Source organism: Canis lupus, chromosome 34 (genome assembly GCF_003254725.2).
Source record: "Canis lupus dingo isolate Sandy chromosome 34, ASM325472v2, whole genome shotgun sequence".
Taxonomy (NCBI): domain Eukaryota; kingdom Metazoa; phylum Chordata; class Mammalia; order Carnivora; family Canidae; genus Canis; species Canis lupus.
In genome coordinates, this window is record NC_064276.1 from 3775430 (window position 1) to 3794320 (window position 18891).

The 18891-nt window shown below is 47.9% G+C and overlaps 1 long non-coding RNA gene across 1 annotated transcript; it reads left to right on the plus strand.

Moving 5' to 3' along the window:
- Positions 1–207: 207 nt before the first annotated feature.
- On the plus strand, positions 208–7299 carry LOC112662795 (uncharacterized). The gene is made up of 3 exons (XR_003138833.3): positions 208–361; positions 3255–3474; positions 3584–7299. It is a non-coding gene; the product is annotated as an uncharacterized LOC112662795 (long non-coding RNA).
- The last annotated feature ends 11592 nt before the right edge of the window (positions 7300–18891 follow it).

Consider the following 18891-nt stretch of genomic DNA (forward strand, 5'->3'; position numbering starts at 1 on the left):
AGAACAGGTTTGGGGCAAATCTCAAAAACAAAAAGAAAAACAATGACTTTACATATTTTCTGCCACCAGAGAAGAGCTGAAATCGGTTCACTCAAGGCTCCCAGCTTCTACATAATTTGCTTTCTGGAGACGTTCCCTTCAGGATGTGTGTGTGTGCATGTGTGTGCGTGTGCGTGTGCGTTCATAGAGCTGCGTTTCAAAGTTACTCTCTTGCTGACTCGCTCTCTGTTGGAGGAAGATAAGAGACTAGAAGTCCCTCTTCCCAGCCAGTTCCAACACTCCGGGCTCCGGTCTGCGTGCAGAGTAAGGGAAGCGAGGTGGCCCAGGCCGGGCCCCCGGCAGCAGGCAGGACAGATTCTGGGTATGTGCGTCCCCGGCAAGGATTCAGGGTAATTTCCAGTGTAATCTGAGGGGTCCCAGAAAGGCCTTCCTGACTCACTCCCCTGAATGAATGAGTGCTTTTCTGAAATGCAGAGTCACCCGAAGGCAGGGCCATCCTGAGTCCCTCCCAGGCGCTGCCTCTGTCACCAGCTGCCCTCCACTGCAGGAGCGCTGGGCCCCCCACCCCAGAACCACCAGGTGGTCCCCTCCTGCAGTCTTGCCCTTTGTGCCTTGTGCCTTGATGCCTAGAAGGACGGGCGCGTCTCCTGAAAGGTGCTGACCCCGTTTTGAGGGGCCTGGACCGGTCTCTGCAGTCCCCTCTGCACCCCAAGCTCAGGACAGGGGTATGGGGGGGCGGGCAGGGGGCTTGGATAGGAAGCTGGAAAGGAGGACGCACAAAAGAAGAAACTAGTGAGGAAAGCAGACTAATTCCTCTGACTTCATCATTTTTGTGTAGGAAGAGTTTCTAAAATGGCTTACTTTTATAAAAAACTAAACAGATCCCAAAGCCTCTGCTTTTTATAGACCATCAGTCCCTGGTTCCAAATTAGCAACCCTTAATCTGCCACCGGTCTAGTTCTGAAGTGACTATTAAGCTGCTGGGCTAGGACTTTCCGGGGGTGCTTGGTGCTCGGATCATCCCTGCTGAGCTGGGGGAAGGGCCTGGGGTGGTGGCAGGAGCTTGGGGGCTGCTGGTGAGCCAGGGAGAGGCAAGCGGTCGCCAGCCGGGGAGTGACACTGCCACCCCCCAACCCGAAGCCTTGGCCTCTTCCTCCTGCCCCCCACCCCCACCCCGGGTGCCACCTGCTGAGCCAGCAGCTACTTCTCCCACTCAGCCATCCTCTTTTACCTCTTTTTTTGTTTTCTTTTGTTTTTGTTTTTTTTCCTCTTTCACCTCTGATCTCGCACCCTGTCCCTTCGCTGAGGGAGGATTCCTTTCTCACACAAATCACAAACGTGAAGAAAGGGGAAACGTTCCCAGAAAGCTGTCCGGGCTCCCGCACGTTCCTGACACTGTTTTGCCCCTTTGAGGGCAGCCTTGAGCTGGGGCTGCTGCTCCCCGACACCACTCTGAGTGCTGGCCTGCTGGCCGAGGAGGAGCCACCCAGCTGGGGACCTTTCTTGGCTCCGCCCAGTGTGTTCATTTGGGGGGGGCCCTGTAACCAAGGGCCACAAACTGGCTCACCTAAAAAAAGGGAAGTTCTGTTAGTTCTGGAGGCCAGAAGTCCAAAACGAGGGTGTCGGCAGGCCTGATCCTATCTGGGGCCTCTAGGAAACAATCTGTTGCCTGCGTCTCTCCCAGGCACTAGTGGCTGCCAGCAATTCTTGGGGTTCCTTGGCTTGTAGCTGCATTACCCCAATCTCTATGGCCGACATCGCATGGCCATCTTCTTTCTCATAAAGACCTTGGTCACCTTGGTTTAGGGGCCCATCTTGCTCCAGCAGGACCTTGAATGATCTCATCTTAATTCCATCTCCAAAGACTATTTCCGAATGAGGTTTCATTCCAGGGTTCCAGGTGGACCTGACTCGGGCAAGGCGGGGGGCGGGGGCAAGGGGCACTCTTCAACCTGACACACGCAACAGTGATGCCCACAGCCCCAGACGAAAGGTGGCTGGTTTTCTCTCTCTGTATCTAAGCCAGATGTGCCCAGAGAACATCAACCCTTTGGATCCGAAGGAATGCAGGTGTCACGAGCCACTTACTGGGAGGTGACAAGGTCCAGGACCTCAGCAGCTAGGAGACCCCTCCATCTAGGCAACCCTCCACAGGCCCTCCCCTCTGGCTGAGTTTCCTCAGCCTTCTTCCAAGAGATGGTGTTTTCACCTTCAGCACTCCTCCCACCTTTAAATTAAAACAAATTAGTACATTCGTGTGCTAATTGTGCCAACCTTGGGCAAATCCTCAAACCTACGCCTATTGCCCATAGTCCCACCACTTGGCATGTTGGTGAACTTCATTTTAGCCACATATATATTTAAAAATTATTTTTTGAACCTCAGATGTATTTCCAGGTACAGATGTACCTGGATGCATCACACAGTGTCACCTGCACATGCATTCCTCTTTCTACTGACTTATTTTGTCCTGTATTTCAAAATATAGTAGGTTGGCAGTGATGGTTGACATTTGTCTTTCGTGCTACTGGTTGCTCCCAGTGTTTAATACATATATTCATTTCTTCCCCACAATAACCCTGGCAGTGGCTTGCTGGAGCCAACCCCTCTTCACCTCAACTGGCTTGTGAGGGTGACAGTTAAGTCCTCAAGAATTTTGTGTATCGGTTGTTAAACCATCCAGAGCTTGAAATCGGCCATGCTGGGAGCACAGGTCCTCCCACTTTTTGAAAATTTGTGTTGTGAAAGACCTCACTTCACGGTCATGGTGTCTCCCCTGCCAAGTAAGGGGCCCCTGGGTGGCTCAGTTGGTCAAGCGTCTGTCTTGAGCATCTGCCTTCAGTTCAGGTCATGATCCTGGAGTCCCAGGATGGAGCCCCACGTCCTGCTCGGCAGGGAGTCTCCTTCTTCCCCTTCCCCTATGCCTGTTCATGCTCTCACTCTCAAAAACAAAAACAAAAACAAAAACAAAAAAACTCACTTTGCTTTTATGCTTTTACGAATGATGGCCTACATTCATACCTGTTTTCACTAACTGAAATAAATCTAAAGAGGAGGGATCCCTGGGTGGCTCAGCGGTTTAGCGCCTGCCTTCAGCCCAGGGCGTGATCCTGGGGTCCTGGGTTGGAGTCCCACAACGGGCTTCCTGTATGGAGCCTGCTTCTCCCTCTGCCTCTCTATCTCTCTGTCTCTCATGAATGAAAAATTAAATCTTTAAAAAAAAAAAGAAATCTAAAGAGGATTTTTACCTTCAGGAGAGAAGGTGAAAAGCAGCAAGAGCGTCCAGCATTGGTTTCACCGCAGAGATGAGCCAGGGTACGAAGCAGCGTCACTGGGGCAGGGACAGTGGCCCCATCCGGCTCCTCCCGCTGGAACCAGGCTCAGTGTCCCAGCCTCCAGAGCTTTGAGCTGTGTCTGGAGCATCTGGACTTTATCTCCATGTACTTGGTGCATCTGTTAGCAGTGTGCCCTAAGGTATCAGAAAAGCCTAAGAGAGGTTATTTTCAGGGGGGTCTGGGGTGGCTCAAAAAATTTCACATCAATTAATGGTAATTACTCCCTTGTTTTGCATTTTGGCTTACAGATGTTTTCATAGGAACACTCTACTTTTGCATAGTGGGGACAATTTGTATCTATTCCCGAATAAGTCAGCAACGCCACAAACTGGGGGGGGTGCCTTGTATCAGGAGACCCTTTACTATCACACCCTGCCTAGGGGTGGGCACTCTTGTCGTTCCCCTTTTATACATGAAGAAACCAAGATGAGGAGAGAGAATCTAGCTACCTGCTCAAGGTCACACAGCTGGCAAATGGCAACCTTGACTTTGAACCCCGATGTGAACCCAGAAAGTATGCCAGGCTCCCGAGTCTCAAGACACTACAGCTGCAGCTTGAACCCTGGTGTTCTCCACCATCACAGCAACTTTCATAGGCATTAAAAAGTTGAGAATTTGATTCGCGATGGCTGCATGATAGGCCGTTATGTGCGCGTATGGTGAGTTATTAAACGATCCCCCGTGTGGAACAGTGACGTGTTCCCGGTGTTTCTATCCCGTAAAAATGCCCCAACCAGCCTCTTCCTTGCGGTGCACATCCGGGGATCCGTTCCCAAGGACCCCCCTCATCTACAGGTGCCAGGGATCAGGAGGGGAGGGCTCCGAATCACTGGGCTCCTGTGAGACCCAAACCCTCTCTCGGAGCAGCCAGGGACCTTTCAGTGGTCTTCTCTCCAGTGGTAAATTCAGGCTCTGCTAGGAGAGTGACAGGCGACAAAACCTCTGACATTTATTGTGACATCTCCCGCACGACTGGTTCCCACACACACTCCCACCCATACCATCACCCATGTGAACATATTCACAAGCAAGCACACAACACTCATTCTCTCCCACATGCTCATCACTCACTCACTAACATGTGCACACAAATGCACACAAACATAAACATGCCAACACACATTCACAAACAGTCACAAATATAGGCACACTCACATACCATTCTCATCTGCTAAATACACATCCACGCAGCATATGCACACATACACATTTATACACTTACCTACACTCACACGGTCCCACATACTCATATCCATACTCACAAGTATACACACAAATGCAAACGTATACTCGCACCTACGTATACATAATCACATACACACAAACATATACATATGTCTACTCGCACCTACGTGTACACACACACAGACCCATATACATACATCTACTACTTGCACCTACACAATCACAAGACACACCTATGCATATGTCTACTCGCACCTATGTGTACACCATCACACACACACTGTCATATAGACACACACATACTTGTATATGCTCGCATGTGCACATAGGCATGCACCCCACTGGGGTGCGTGCCTCTCCCCTGCTGCTGGGGGCATGCTGGAAATCTTTGACGTTCCATGGCTCGTGGGCTCTTCACCCTAACCCCTATCCTCATCTTTGTGTGCCCAACTCCCTGTGCATGTGTCTGTGTCCAAATTTTCCCTTTCTGAAGGACACCTCTTAGGGGCCAGGGGCTGCCCTCATGAAGTCATCTTAACTAAGTACATCTGCAGCAACTCTGTTTCCAAGGAAAGTCCGTTAGAGGTACTGGGACTCAGGATTTCTTTTCTTTTTTTTTTTTTTAAATTTTATTTATTTATGATAGTCACACACAGTGAGAGAGAGAGAGAGGCAGAGACACAGGCAGAGGGAGAAGCAGGCTCCATGCACCGGGAGCCCGACGTGGGATTCGATCCCGGGTCCCCAGGATCGCGCCCTGGGCCAAAGGCAGGCGCCAAACCGCTGCGCCACCCAGGGATCCCGGGACTCAGGATTTCTACACATGAATTGAGGCAGGAGGAGAGGACACAATTCAGCCTATGACGTGGAGCGAGGTAATCTCCACCCCCTTCCTCCGAGCATGCCATCTGGGAGGGTGACATCAGACGACATCAGCGTAGACGTGCTGTCGCCTAACTGTGCGCTAACTGTCCTACAGACACCCTCGATCCGCTCGCTTGGTTGCAGTACTGCATTCAGGACTTTTTTGGGTAGGAATGAGGCTAATTGAACAGACTGTGTGGGCACAGGATATTTGCCTACAATATGTGAGACACGGACCCTGAGCTCTCTTTTCACACAGGTGGCAGGAGGGGGGCTGCACGAGCTGTCCCCCCGGAACTCCATCACGGTTCTGCTGTGTCCTCGTAAGAAGAGAGGAGAATTAAACAGATGGGCTCTTCAGTCTGTTTCTTATGAACACTGCATTGGTTTAATCATGACAGAAACTTCGCATCTATTAATGTCTCTTTCAGCAATTTCTAACTCACATTCTCCCTAAATATTCCAGAGAGCAACCCAGCAATTTCCTTCAGCTAATGCATCGGAGGAGGAAATCAGGAACCTCTAAAGTTATGAATTTTGCCCCCATCTCCCCCCTCCAAGGAAACAGTATGCTTCTCAGGTGGGGACTGGGCTCTTTTCGGATAGATTTCTATCAAGAAAGTGTGACTCAAGTCTACTCATGCGTCGGGCGTGCTTGAGGTCTGCTCTACCAGCTGTGTGACTTGGAGCAAAATACTTAGCCTCTCTGAGACTCGTGTTCAAAATGCATGAAAGAGAGAGAGTAAGACCTCTTCGTCTAAGAGGGTGTGGGAACTCGGCGCCGTGATGTAGGTGGAGCCTCTGGCACAGCGTGGGCGCGGAGCAGGTGTGTGCTTAGCACAGGCTCCTTTCTCGTCTCCCCGGAGCAGGGGTCTTACCAGCATCTGATCCCCTCCCCCTGCCACCCACTAAAGATTATGGCCTCTCAAACACATGAGTCATTTGCAGATTCAAACTATTAATATACAATTGCTTTCGTGCACTTTACATAAGACTCTAAAAATTATGTTACAACTATTGATTCCAAGATTCTGTCAAGACAAGAACGATCGGCCTCAGTGTCCCACCCTGCCTGCCTGCCCGCCTGCCGCACAGCTGTGCAGGTCATGTGTTTGATGCGCACAGGGGCGGCTGATGTGTTAGGTCAGCCTGCATCTGCTGCTGGGAGCAGAGAGTCCGGCTGCCATAGCAAATGGCCTTGTGGTTCCTGTAGGCTAGGAAGCCCAGAAGTCTGAGCTTGCTGGCCTCACTGTCACCGCTGAGCGATGGCACCAGGGACCCAGGCTCATCAAGTTGCCTTTTCATCCTCAATCTTGTTTCCTCTTGGTTTCAAAAGGGCTGCTGCAGCCCCAGACATCATGTGTACCTTCAAGACAGCAAGAAGGGAGACGAGGGCAGGCTGTGGCCATGTCTGTGCCTTTCGTCAGGAAAGCTAGAGATTTTACAGACGCCGGGATGACTTCTGTTTTCATTCAGTGGGCCTCTGGCTGCAAGAGGAATGTATTTATCTGGGTTGAATGGTGGTTCTTTGCTACCAAGGCAGAGGGTCGGGATGGATGTCGGGTGGACTGCTAAATGGGCCTGTCTTAAAAACTCCGGATGACCCAAGTATAGCCACTTAGGAGAGAGGCTGGAAATAGTCAGATGGGGAGCCCCTCTGGGGCTATAGGGACGAGAGCTGGTCCTGCAGAGGAGGCTCTTTCACTTGGGGGGCCCTGTTACTTTTGTGAGGAGGGAAAGGAAAGGAAATGGGTAACAGTCCACAGACAGACTCCTTCCTGCAGCTCGGACATCTTACAGAACGAGCAGCTTGACGCCTGTGGGGGGACATTGCCTTCATCGTTCTGGCCTATTCAGCTTTGTGTTTAGACAGCACTTGTGGCAATAAATGAATACGACTGGCTTTTAAAACAAACACGCCTCTCCCTCTGCCTGTGTCTCTGCCTCTTTTTCTCTCTGTGTGTCTATCATGAATAAATAAATAAAATCTTAAAAAAAAAAAAAAAAGGGATCCCTGGGTGGCTCAGCAGTTTAGCGCCTGCCATTGGCCCAGGGCGCAATCCTGGAGTTCTGGGATCGAGTCCCACATCGGGCTCCTGGCATGGAGCCTGCTTCTCCCTCTGCCTGTGTCTCTGCCTCTCTCTCTCTTTCTCTCTCTCATGAATAAATAATAATAAATAAATAAATAAATAAATAAATAAATAAATAAATACAATCTTTTAAAAAATAAATAAAACAAACACACCTACATTTGCCCCTCTAAAGAAGGTCATGGTGGGTCATCCCGGGAAAAAATACTTTTAAAGAGTACAGCTGTCTTTGCCCGAGATTCAGGTTAAGAGTCACAAAGAAAAACCGGTTTCATTGTTTAACGGCAGCTCTCAGTTTTCACCAAAAATGCCTTATTTATTCAAACTTGATCATTCACCTTGCTCCCCAGACTCAGCTCTGAATGACTCAGCTTTTTCTAGCGTTCAAATCTGCCCTGAGAGTTTGAAGGTTTTCTTTTTTTTTATCCCACTTTTTTTTTAACTTTTTTTTTTTTAAGATTTCATTTATTTATTCATGAGAGACACACACACACAGAGAGAGAAAGAGAGAGGCAGAGACACAGGCAGAGGGAGAAGCAGGCTCCATGCAAGGAGCCTGATGTGGGACTCGATCCTGGGTCTCCAGGATCACACCCCAGGCTGCAGGACCCAGGATCACACCCCAGGCTGCAGGCAGTGCTAAACCACTGCACCACCGGGGCTGCCCGAGTTTGAAGGTTTTCAAGTTGTTTTCAATGGGAATATATTCAAAACAAGTTGCCACAAGGTTTGAAAGCTGTTTTTTAGGGACACTGAAATATGCATCTCGCCTCTCAAGGTGACTCCTTTCGGGGACCTGGGCATCCGGGAGGTGGTGAAGATGCAGCTGCATCATCCAGATACGTCCTCCCCTCTGTGGACAAGGCGGTGGCGTCTGCCCGAGGCCGGTCACCCTGGGGAGACCCGCACTTTCAGAGGAGGAGCCTGCAGAGCATGAGTCGGTGCCTGCAGGCGCAAAAGAATTCCCGCAGGAAACTAGAAAGAAGCAGGCATCCCCCTGAAACACTGAGATGGAAAATGATAAGCTCCCCCACTTAGCTGGACAGGGGGACGGACAGAGCACGACAGTCGAGCAGGGGTCGGGGGCTCCCAGCGCATGGGGCCAATCAATGACCAGGGAAGGCCACCCACAATAGGGTCCCCAAGAGCTGTGCCTGCCACTCAAGTGCCATTTTCAGGGGCACAAATTGGCTCTGTACTCCACAACCACATCCTAAGGTCCTCACAGCCCCTGGCCCGTGGGCTGGGAACCTGCCAATTAATGACAATAAGGAGGCCCAGGTGGCAGATGCCAGCCGGGACCGGCAGGTCCAGTTGCCAAAGGTGGGTGGGCAGCACTCACAGGTCCCTTCTTCAGGTCTTTTTCCTCCTTTTTGTAAAATCCAGGTACCGAGCAAGCACGCGCCTTGCATGGGTGACGTTGGAAAGCACAGCTGCTCCAGGCTGGGAGATTTAAATTAGAACAATTTTAATTAGGGCCTCATAACTGCCAGTGCCTTTTTATTCAGTTTTTCATTCACGCTCATCCCACAAAAATTTATTAAGTACCCACTATGTGCCAACTACTGGCACCGTGACACTTAACCATTTGGGAGCCAAAGTGATTACAGCATCAATCTCCTTTTCTGGCCAGGCCTGAGAGCAGTGGCTGGAATCCTCTACAGGAAAACTATCATGTTATTGTCTTTAACAAAGGCAGATGGCACCTACGGATTTGTGGGCTCAATAGTTTATCATAAGTAGTGATTTCATCAAAGTCATTTCAAGGTGTTTGAAACTATTCTATCAGCCCCCCTGGGTTCAACCTTTCACGTGCCTGGATGCCGCCTGCTGGGTGTCCAATGCAGGCAGCGATCAGCAGATGCTACGGGGAACTGGCCACAGGAAGCTGCTATTTGGTAGCCAGGAAAAGTGGAGCTTGCTCGCTCACCAGGAAGAGAGAGACTGAAAGAAAAATTAACCCAAGAACTGAGTCACGTATCCATGTACATCTGCCTACAGAGAACTGGATTGGATCCCTCCATCTTGGAGGGCGCGGAAGATGGTTGTCCTGGCGTGAGCTGAGGACCTGCAAGACACCCCATTTAGGAAGCACAAAGGTGCCCATCCTTCCTCCCACGCCCCTCCCATGTCCCCTTCACCACTGCCAGGGCTCTTTCTCGGAGGGACTTCTGATCCCCATGCCTGCCACGGCCTTGCGTAAAATCCTTAACTCCCAAACCTCTGCATGCCACGGTCATGCCTTGGAGTCCTCCGCTGGCTACCCTGCTTCACTTCTCCAGAGGCATTCTCCCTTCCTATCTTGGGGTCACCACCCCCACATGTACACACACATCACACATGCACACACACAACACATACACATCACATACATACATGCACGCGTGCACACACAATGCATATGCATGTGCACACGTGTGCACATATCCACGTGCTCAACGCATACCTGTGACACACGCAGATACACATGTGCACATATCCACATACACATACACATATGCATATACACACCAGTAAAACACCAACCCTCCTGCCCAGGCCAGGCTCCCCTTCCTCTCCAAGTCTCTGCCTGATTCTCTCCTGCTTCACTTTATTCTTGATTCCACCAGCATGGTTTTCCCCAGGACCCTCCAGCATCTTCCAGTGGGAAGGTGGCATTTTCTTATGCCCTGAGTTGCCAGCTCACAGACAATGAGACACATAACCTGAGACAAAGAAATAGGCCTGTCCTCCAAGTATAAATGCCCTCTGGGTCAGAACTAAATCCTCCAGTGATCAAATGCAGGCCCAAGGCCTGTGCAAATTGTAAATGTTGCCAGCACTTAGAGTGCTTCCTGCAAGCCAGGTGCTATTCATCCATTAATATATTTAATTCTCATAACAACTCACTCCTGATTGCTATTATTATCTCCACTGTGCAGATGAACTGAGAGGCACAGAGAGGTTAAGTAACTTTCCCAAGGTCACAGAGCTGGTGAGTGGCAGAGACTGGGTTTGAACCCAGGCAGCTCTGGAGTTGGTCTCTTAACCAGAGCCTAGGGAGGGTCCCCATGCCCAGGGCACCATTACTCAAGAGTCCTCACGACCCTGGATACACCTCCTTACTCCAGTTACCCGCTCTAAATAGCAATCATCCCAGATTTAATGGCATCAAACAAGAGCATTTTTATCATGCATAGAGATTCTGTGGGTCAAGGGTTTGCGTGGGATGGAGCAGTGCTGGAGGGAAGCCTCAGCAAGGAAGACACAAGAGGCTGGGGGCTGGGGTCACCTGGAGGCTCCTCGGCTATCAGCGTCTGGGCTGGGGTGACCCGGGTCTGCGATGGTGCTGGAGCACCCGCATGGGTCTTGGGCTTCTCGCAACATGTGCCTGGGACCTGAGCAGGAGCACCCCCGGAGGGAATATTCTAAGAGCTCCAGGCAGAAGCCTGGGGACCTGTCCTGGCCTAACCTCAGCAGTCACGCGGCATCACAGAAGTGATGAGTCCTGTGAGTGACAAGTGAACCACCGGCAGCCCAGTTTCCAGGGACTGGAAGAAAGAAACCTCACTTCTTGACAGGGGAGTGACAAGGTCACATTGCAGAAGAGCACGAGAGATGGGACGAAACGCCCATACCTGCGTGGCCCCGGCCCGCCTGCCCCAGAAACTTCTTTGTCTCAATGTTAGTGACCTCGGGTCTCGAGGCCTTAACTTCTGGCTTTGGTCATCTTGGTGTTTCTGTGAATGAGAACGCACCATTGGTGGGTAACGGATGAACATTCTGGGTGGGCTAGCTTACCTAGAATTGTGATCTAAGTAGACAAGGCCCAACTGTTCCTGACAGTGGCTTCTGTTTTGTGTTGCGCTGGAGTCTTCCGTGGTAGCTGGGTGGTAGAAGACAGGAGCACTACTTTTCATCAATGCTGCTCATTTCTGACCTAAATCCACTTGCCAGTTTTATTGCTTGGGAGCTTGTTAAAGAACATGGGTGCCGGGGCCTGTCCATGGAGTCTGGTTGAGCTGTCCGGGGCCGGGCAGCATTGGTATTTTGTACGGGGTCCCCAAGCAATGCTGTTGTACCCCTGATTTAGAGAACTCCTGTGTGAGCTGAAGACCTTTGTGACTATCGGGTTAGACCACCTTCCATCTCCAGGCACCAGGTACGTGCGTGATGCCTTCACCAGCTCCCGAACGTGACATACCCTTTATATAGAATTTGGGCATTTAGGTTGTCACTTGCCCATTGGCCAAAGCCAAGTAGTTATTTGTGCTGAGAAATTATGGGGCAGATGCAACTTGCTTAGCTACTGTGCTCCTGTGTAGTGGCCGGTAGATGCAGAACCAAAATGCAAACTCATTGTGTGGCTATAATTCTTCATAATAACTCAGAAAAAAGGGCCAAGATTATTTCCCCAAAGGACTACTTACCTTTAAATGACCCTCCAGAGGGAGACAGAAGGAGGCACCCTCTAACTTCTCTCTGCCTGGCCTAGGGTGGTGTGGGCGGGGCAACTCGTCTTCACAAATGATGCTCAGAATCTGTTTGGCAGCAATATGGTTTTTTTGTTTTGTTTTTTGTTTTCTTTAGTGGGAATGCACAAAAGCTTGAGCTGGTACATTTAAATATTTTAAAGTACTCCTAAAATGCCAACCGGCTGAACCAATCTTTTTTTCCCATTAGGTGTGAGATGCACGAATGCCATTTAAGCAATTGATTCATAACTGAGCAATAAGTCCATGACAAAGGCAGCTACTGGGCAAGTGGAGAGGAGGCCATGACTACTGTGTATGATTATGCCATATTATTGCAAAACTGCTGGCTTATTTCCCAGCGTGATAAGAACATGATTAACATTTTCTTAGAGCTGCTTTGTATAGGAGACCCAACCGATGCTCCCAAAGGGCAAGATCAAAAAGAATGAGGTATGTGTTGAAGTGCTAGGGTGGCCACCTCAACTTTGGCCAAGAACTCAGATCTTGGTTGCTGCTATCACTGGCTGTATGGCCTCGGGCAAGTTATTTTAACCTCTCCTGTACAAAATAAGAGATAATAATGATACACCCTGGGGTTGTCATGAGGATTGGGAGTTACTATTTCAGGTGTTTCTTGACATAGAGTAAGCTCATGAAGCATTAGCCATCACTCCACCATTTTGAAATAGTCATTGCCACTACATGGGTTTCTTGGGGGAGTGAGCTTGCACACTGCCTCCAATTTAGTGATAACTGGTAGCATTGCTGCAAAGCTTTGAAGGCTTCCCCCACCTCACTTCCAACACACGTGGGCATATGGGCGCACACACACACACAGAGGATCCTTCTGGTGGCCTCCTCACTCCTACAGGATCCTACACACAGTAGACACCCAACCTCTGCACTTTGGCTTGAGATAATGTGGCCTTGATCCCCTGGGACAGAAAGGAGTAGCTTAGAAAGGTCACAGTTGGCTTCACTGAGGACACAGGCACAGTTTCCAGGTCCTTGGATTCTTCTAGAAGCTCACTTAGTCCCAGAAGTTATTTTCTCCTCCTCCTCATACTCTGCCAGGAAATGATGCTCTCCTCTTCCAGCTAAGGCTCCAGGCCTCAGGGACTCTAAGGATCAGTGCCAAGCCTACATTCTTTCCATTTGCAACTGCCCTGGCAACTGGAGGCTGTACTGCCTCCTAGGGGCTGGGAGCGATTTTGCCCCCAAAGTTTTTATGGCAGAGATCCTTCTGTTTTTCTAATTTTACATTATAAATATTTATTTTTAAATAATATTTGTATATATTTTATGATATCTTAGTTTTAATTTCTTGTTTTTAAATAATAGCAAACTTACAGAAGAGTTGCAAGAATAGTATGAAAAATTCTCACAGACACTTCACTCAGATCCACCCTTTGTTAACATTTTGCCCTAGTGGCCACATCATCCCTCTTTCTCTAGATAAGAATACACATTACTTTTTCCCGGGTCATTGCAGACATCATGCCTCTTTACCCCGAAATGTTCCACATCTTGTCTCCTAAGGATAAGAACATTCTCTCGTGTAACTGTGGTGCATTATCTGAGCCAGGAAATTCGTTATTGGTAGAGTTTTATTATCTAATTATCAAGTGCCCCAGTGATGTCTCGGTAGGATTTTCTTCCAGTCTAGGGTCCAAACCAAAAGCACACATCCTATTTGGTTGCCCATTCTCTTCAGTCTCCTTTAATCTGACATCTTTTGTTAGCTATTTTTTGCTTTTTTTTTTTTTTTGCCTTGCATAACAATGATATTTTGAAGGGGACACATAAGTAGCTACCAAAGAGTTATGAGAATAGTATTTAAAGCTCTCGTATACTCTTCACCCAGGTTTTCTGGAATTTGGGTTTATCCGAGGTTTCCTCATTACTAGACTTAGATTATGCATTTTTGGTGAGAATATATAGTGAAGCGCCCTTGGTGAGAATATATAGTGAAGCGCCCCTCTCATTGCTTCCCATAAAGAGGCACTTGATGTGAATTTTTTCTGTTTATTTTTTAAAGATTTATTTATTTATTTATTTATTTACTTACTTACTTATTTACTTATTTATTCAGAGAGAGAGAGAGAGAGAGGCAGAGACACAAGCAGAGGAAGAAGCAGGCTCCATGCAGGGAGCCCGACATGGGACTTGATCCCAGGTCTCCAGGATCACACCCCTGGCTTCAGGTGGTGCTAAACCGCTGCACCACCGGGCTGCCCAATTTTTTCTGTTTATTGATAATGTTGACTTGAGTCATGTCTATTCATGTGATCTTGTATATACAAGTCCTTTGCCCATGTTTAATTTGAGTTGCCTTGTTGAATTTTAATAGTTATTTCTATATTCTGGATATGAAACTCTTCTCTGTTACATGGCTTGCAAATATTTCCTCCTATTTTGTGGGTTATCTTTTCACTGTCTTGATGATATCCTTTTTCATTGTAATGAAGTACAATTTATCTACTTTTTTTCCTTGTGCTTTTGGTATCATGCCTAAGAAACCATTACCAAATTCAATTATCATGAAGGTTTTCCTGTATAAAACTTTTAAATGTTTTATAGTTTTTACCTCTTACATTTAGATCTGTGACTCATTTTAAGTTGATTTCTGTATAAATGTGAGATAAGAGTCAAAATTCATTCTTCTTCATGTGGCTATCCAGTTGTCCCAGCGTGGGGACACCATTTGGGGGGGACACCACCATAACAAATGTGGATCACCATTTGTTAAAAAGACATTCTTTCTCCCACTGAATGCTCTTGGCATTCTTTTTTTTTTTAAGATTTTATTTATTTATTCATGAGAGACACACAGAGAGAGGCAGAGATATAGGCAGAGGGAGAAGCAGGCTTATATGGGACTCGATCCCAAGACTCCAGGATCACAACCTGAATCAAAGGCAGATGCTCAACCACTGAGCCACCCAGGTGTTCCTGTTCTTGGCATTCTTGCTGAAAATCAATTGACCATAGAAACACAGGTTTATTTCTGGACTCTCAACTCTACTGTATTGGTCAATATGCTTATCCTGTGCAACTACCATGCTGTCTTGATTACTATTGCTTTGTTGCATGCTTTGAAAGAGGGAAGTGTGAGTCTTCCTACTTTGACCTTCTTTTTAAAGATTGTTTAAAAACAATTCTTTTTAAAGATTGTTTAGGCTATTCTGAATTAGCCATTAATTTTTTTAAAAAGACCTTTTTTTTTTTTTAAGTACTCTCTATAGACAATGTGAACTTACAACTCCAAGATCAACAGTTGCATGCTCTTCTGACTGAGCCAGCCAGGCACCCCTGAATGAGCCATTGATTCTTAAAATATTTTGTTTATTTGACAGAAAGAGAGAGGGAGCCCAAACAGAGGAGTGAGGGAGGGAGAAGCAGACTCCTGCTGAGCAGGGGCCCCAACACAGGCTCAATCCCAGGACCCTGGGATCATGACCTGAGCTGAAGGCAAACGCTTAACTGACTGAGCCACCCAGGTGACCTAAGCCATTAACTTTTGATTCAAATAAATGGTGGAACTTTCTTTCAATAGCAAGTGTATGTGTAATTATTCAATTATCTTATTTTTAATTGTTTCATTTGTATTTGTGTCTATGATTGTGCTCATCAGTTTATATATATATATATGTCTTCAAGATGAGTACATGGATACTAGATAGATAGATAGATAGATAGATAGATAGATAGATAGATAGATAGATAAAAAGAGAAAGAATGGATTTGCAATGTGCTTCTGGACTGTGAAACAGAATGTACACATGGAGGAGGATTTGCAGGATACTTTGACCCAAAGCCCTTGCCTGGCCAAGCCAGAAATAAGTAACAGAGGTCTAGGGAAGACCTTGTGTCTCTTGCTCCAGGTAGGTATGTTAACCTGAGTCTACAAATTCCAGGAATTCCAAAAAGCAATCAACCCTGAAGTCTGCTCTCCAGGGACCTTCAGCCTACCGACTCCCCTCTGCCCAGACATCATGCTTTCCTGTCACGTGTTTTCTGGGTGGGTAGACCCTGGGGCTGTGAGCTGACGAGGAACCCTTCCCAAGGGGATTATAACTGGAGCTCCTGGTTTGCCTGTAACTACTCTCACCTTTGTTTCTCCCAGCCCACATTCAAACATGGAGGGGGTCGGATGTGCGGAAAGCTGGATCTCAGGGCTGGGTAGCATCCAGCAGAAGAGGAAGTGGGCTTTCACTGCTTCCTTTTGTGTGTTGAGGGCCCACATCTCTCGAAGTTTGGTGATTTGCTAGAAAGACTGAAAGACTCCATAGTAGGTTGTACTCAGGGCTAAGATTTATTACAGCAAAGGATGCAGAGAGCAAGGAGCAGGAAAAGATACACATTCGGGGAGCCCAGAGAAGTCCATGCCCCCTTATCCGAGCCCACTCAACGTGCTTTTCCCCTGCAGAGAACTCAGGGTTATGTGTGGAAGGCTCTGTCCTGGGGGAAACCCAGGGGCCAAGGTGTTTATGGGGGTTGTCAGATTGACTTATCCTGCTATCAGTCACCCACGGCAACTGAAACTCAAGACTCCCCACAATGCAACCAGGCATACATCATCAATCTTAACATTTGTGAGGGCATCCCAATTAGCTGGTAGGGCCCGCTCCATTGCTATAGGTGTACACAACAAAATCATCAATCACCTACATCACAAACCTTCTGAACGCCACATTCCCAAGGATTGGTCAAGGATTAATCATGGCTCCAGGTTTCCCTGGAAATATGCAAGGAGCCAGCAACCAGGTCCTCTGTGCTGGCTCTTTCCCCACATTTTAACATTGTCCAAGCGGTCATCAGCTTACAGTTACAGATGCATCTACGCAGCCTCAGAAAACCGTTTACTGGCCACAAGACACCATCTCCATGGCCCTGGTCAACGTGAAATAGGAGAATAAGGCAATATAAGCACACATGTGGCCTGGTTTTCGAATCTCTAACTTGTATGTGTCCTTGAGAAAATCACATCACATCTCCAAACCTGCTACGGTCTTCTGCATTTCATCCAAGACAATGTGAGATGTACGATGTGAGTTCTTACTCTTGCTGATCATCACACTTGTTTAACATCTGTTTTTCCTGCTTCGGCTCCTCATATCTGAGAGGATCTGTAAATCTATAATCTCCACTTACGGATTGATTCAAGAAATCAGCACCAAACCCCTAAGGCCATTGGCTGATCTTTTGTAGAGATTTATCCTGCTAAACTTATCCTACTTGGCACTTTCTACCTACACAAAAATCTCTATTTCCTTTCGGACAAATCTCTAAGCCCAGTCTGTCCAATTTTTTGTTAATGTATTATCATATGGAAGACAATTCATTTACTGGCAAGGGTACGTTAGTCAGCTAAGATTTACTGGGAGTAATAATAATAATAATAGTAATAATAATTCCCATCCAGCAAATATTTATTTGATGCATACTCTGCAAGGCACCACGTCCGAGCAGGGATACAGGAGATGCCACAAATCACAGACACTGGAGCTCTGCTCGTGAAGTTTCCACCTGTCTGCAAAGTGGGGTGACCAAGTGTTCACCACTGAGGGGGTCCCTGCGATGCAGTATATTCAGTGCTAAATTTGGGAAAACCGTGAACAAATGAGACAGGTTGGCCACCCTATTTAGCAGATAACTGGTTATCCTATTGCTGAGGCAGATACTTCACAGTTAATTATTCACTGAAATGGTCACTGGCTCTAGCAGAGTGCTGTATACTCAGCAACACCCACTCAACCCATGCTGCTGCCTCTGCCCCCAGAGAATCCTTGGGACCGACACTGCCTTCCAGGGCCACCAGAGCCTGGGACCCCAAGGCCTGCTGCTGTTGGAGCCGAAGTCAGAGCCTCAATATGCCAAAGATGGGTGATAGTCTAGAACAACCCCTCAAGCTCTCCACTGAGGCCACGGTTGCATGGGTGCTGCCCTGACTCCCTCCAAAGTCTGGAAAGATCTCACTGGACCTTCTCTAATACCCAGTAGTGGAAACCCCCTTTCACGGTGGGTGTCTTGCTGCCCTCAGCTCTACAGACTCACAGAGAAGTTACGAAGTTAAGCACCAGGCTTAGGCATAAGGCTCTCTTCCCCAGCCGGTGTTCCTTGCCCCAGAGCTGACCACCCTGCCAGGCCCCACAGACACGGCCCTCCCAGGGGTGTGTGTGTGTGTGTGTGTGTGTGTGTGTGTGATGCCTGCCCACTCACCCACTTCCACCCTGACCCTCTTCACGTGACTAGCCCTGGGCTTTATACTTTCTCGTATTTTGCAAATTTCCTATAAATGGACTTGTAGGTTTTATAATCATAGGAAAATTGTTTTATGTTGTTTGTTTGTTTGTTTGTTTGTTTGTTTTCCTTTTTGGAGAGAAAGAGAGAGCAAGAGAGCAGGGTGGGGGAGGTGGGCAGAAGGACAGAGGCAGAGAGAGAATCCCAAGCAGACTTCATGCCCAGTGAGGAGCCGAACCCAACCCTAAGATCATGACCCAAGCTAAAATCAAGAATCAGACACTTGGGCAGCCCCGGTTGGCACAGCGGTTTGGCGCCGCCTGCAGCCCAGGGTGTGATCCTGGAGACCGGGGATCGAGTCCTGCGTCGGGCTCCCTGCATGGAGCCTGCTTCTCCCTCTGCCTGTGTCTCTGCTTGTGTGTGTGTGTGTGTGTGTGTGTGTGTGTGTGTGTCGCTCATGAATAAATAAATAAAATCTTTAAAAAAAAAAAAGTCAGACGCTCAACCAACGGAGTCACCCAGGTGCCCCCTAAACAATTTTCTTTTTCTTTCTTTTTTCTTTTTTTACAATTTTCTTTTAAATAAGCAAAAAAGAGATTCTTATTTTGCCAAAATGTACACCAGTGTTCTATTTCTGTCCCTAGTGTGGCCACCGCCATAAAGAAGAAATAAGTTGTCTACCCAATTCATTATCTTGAATTATCTCTTTTAAGACGAGCT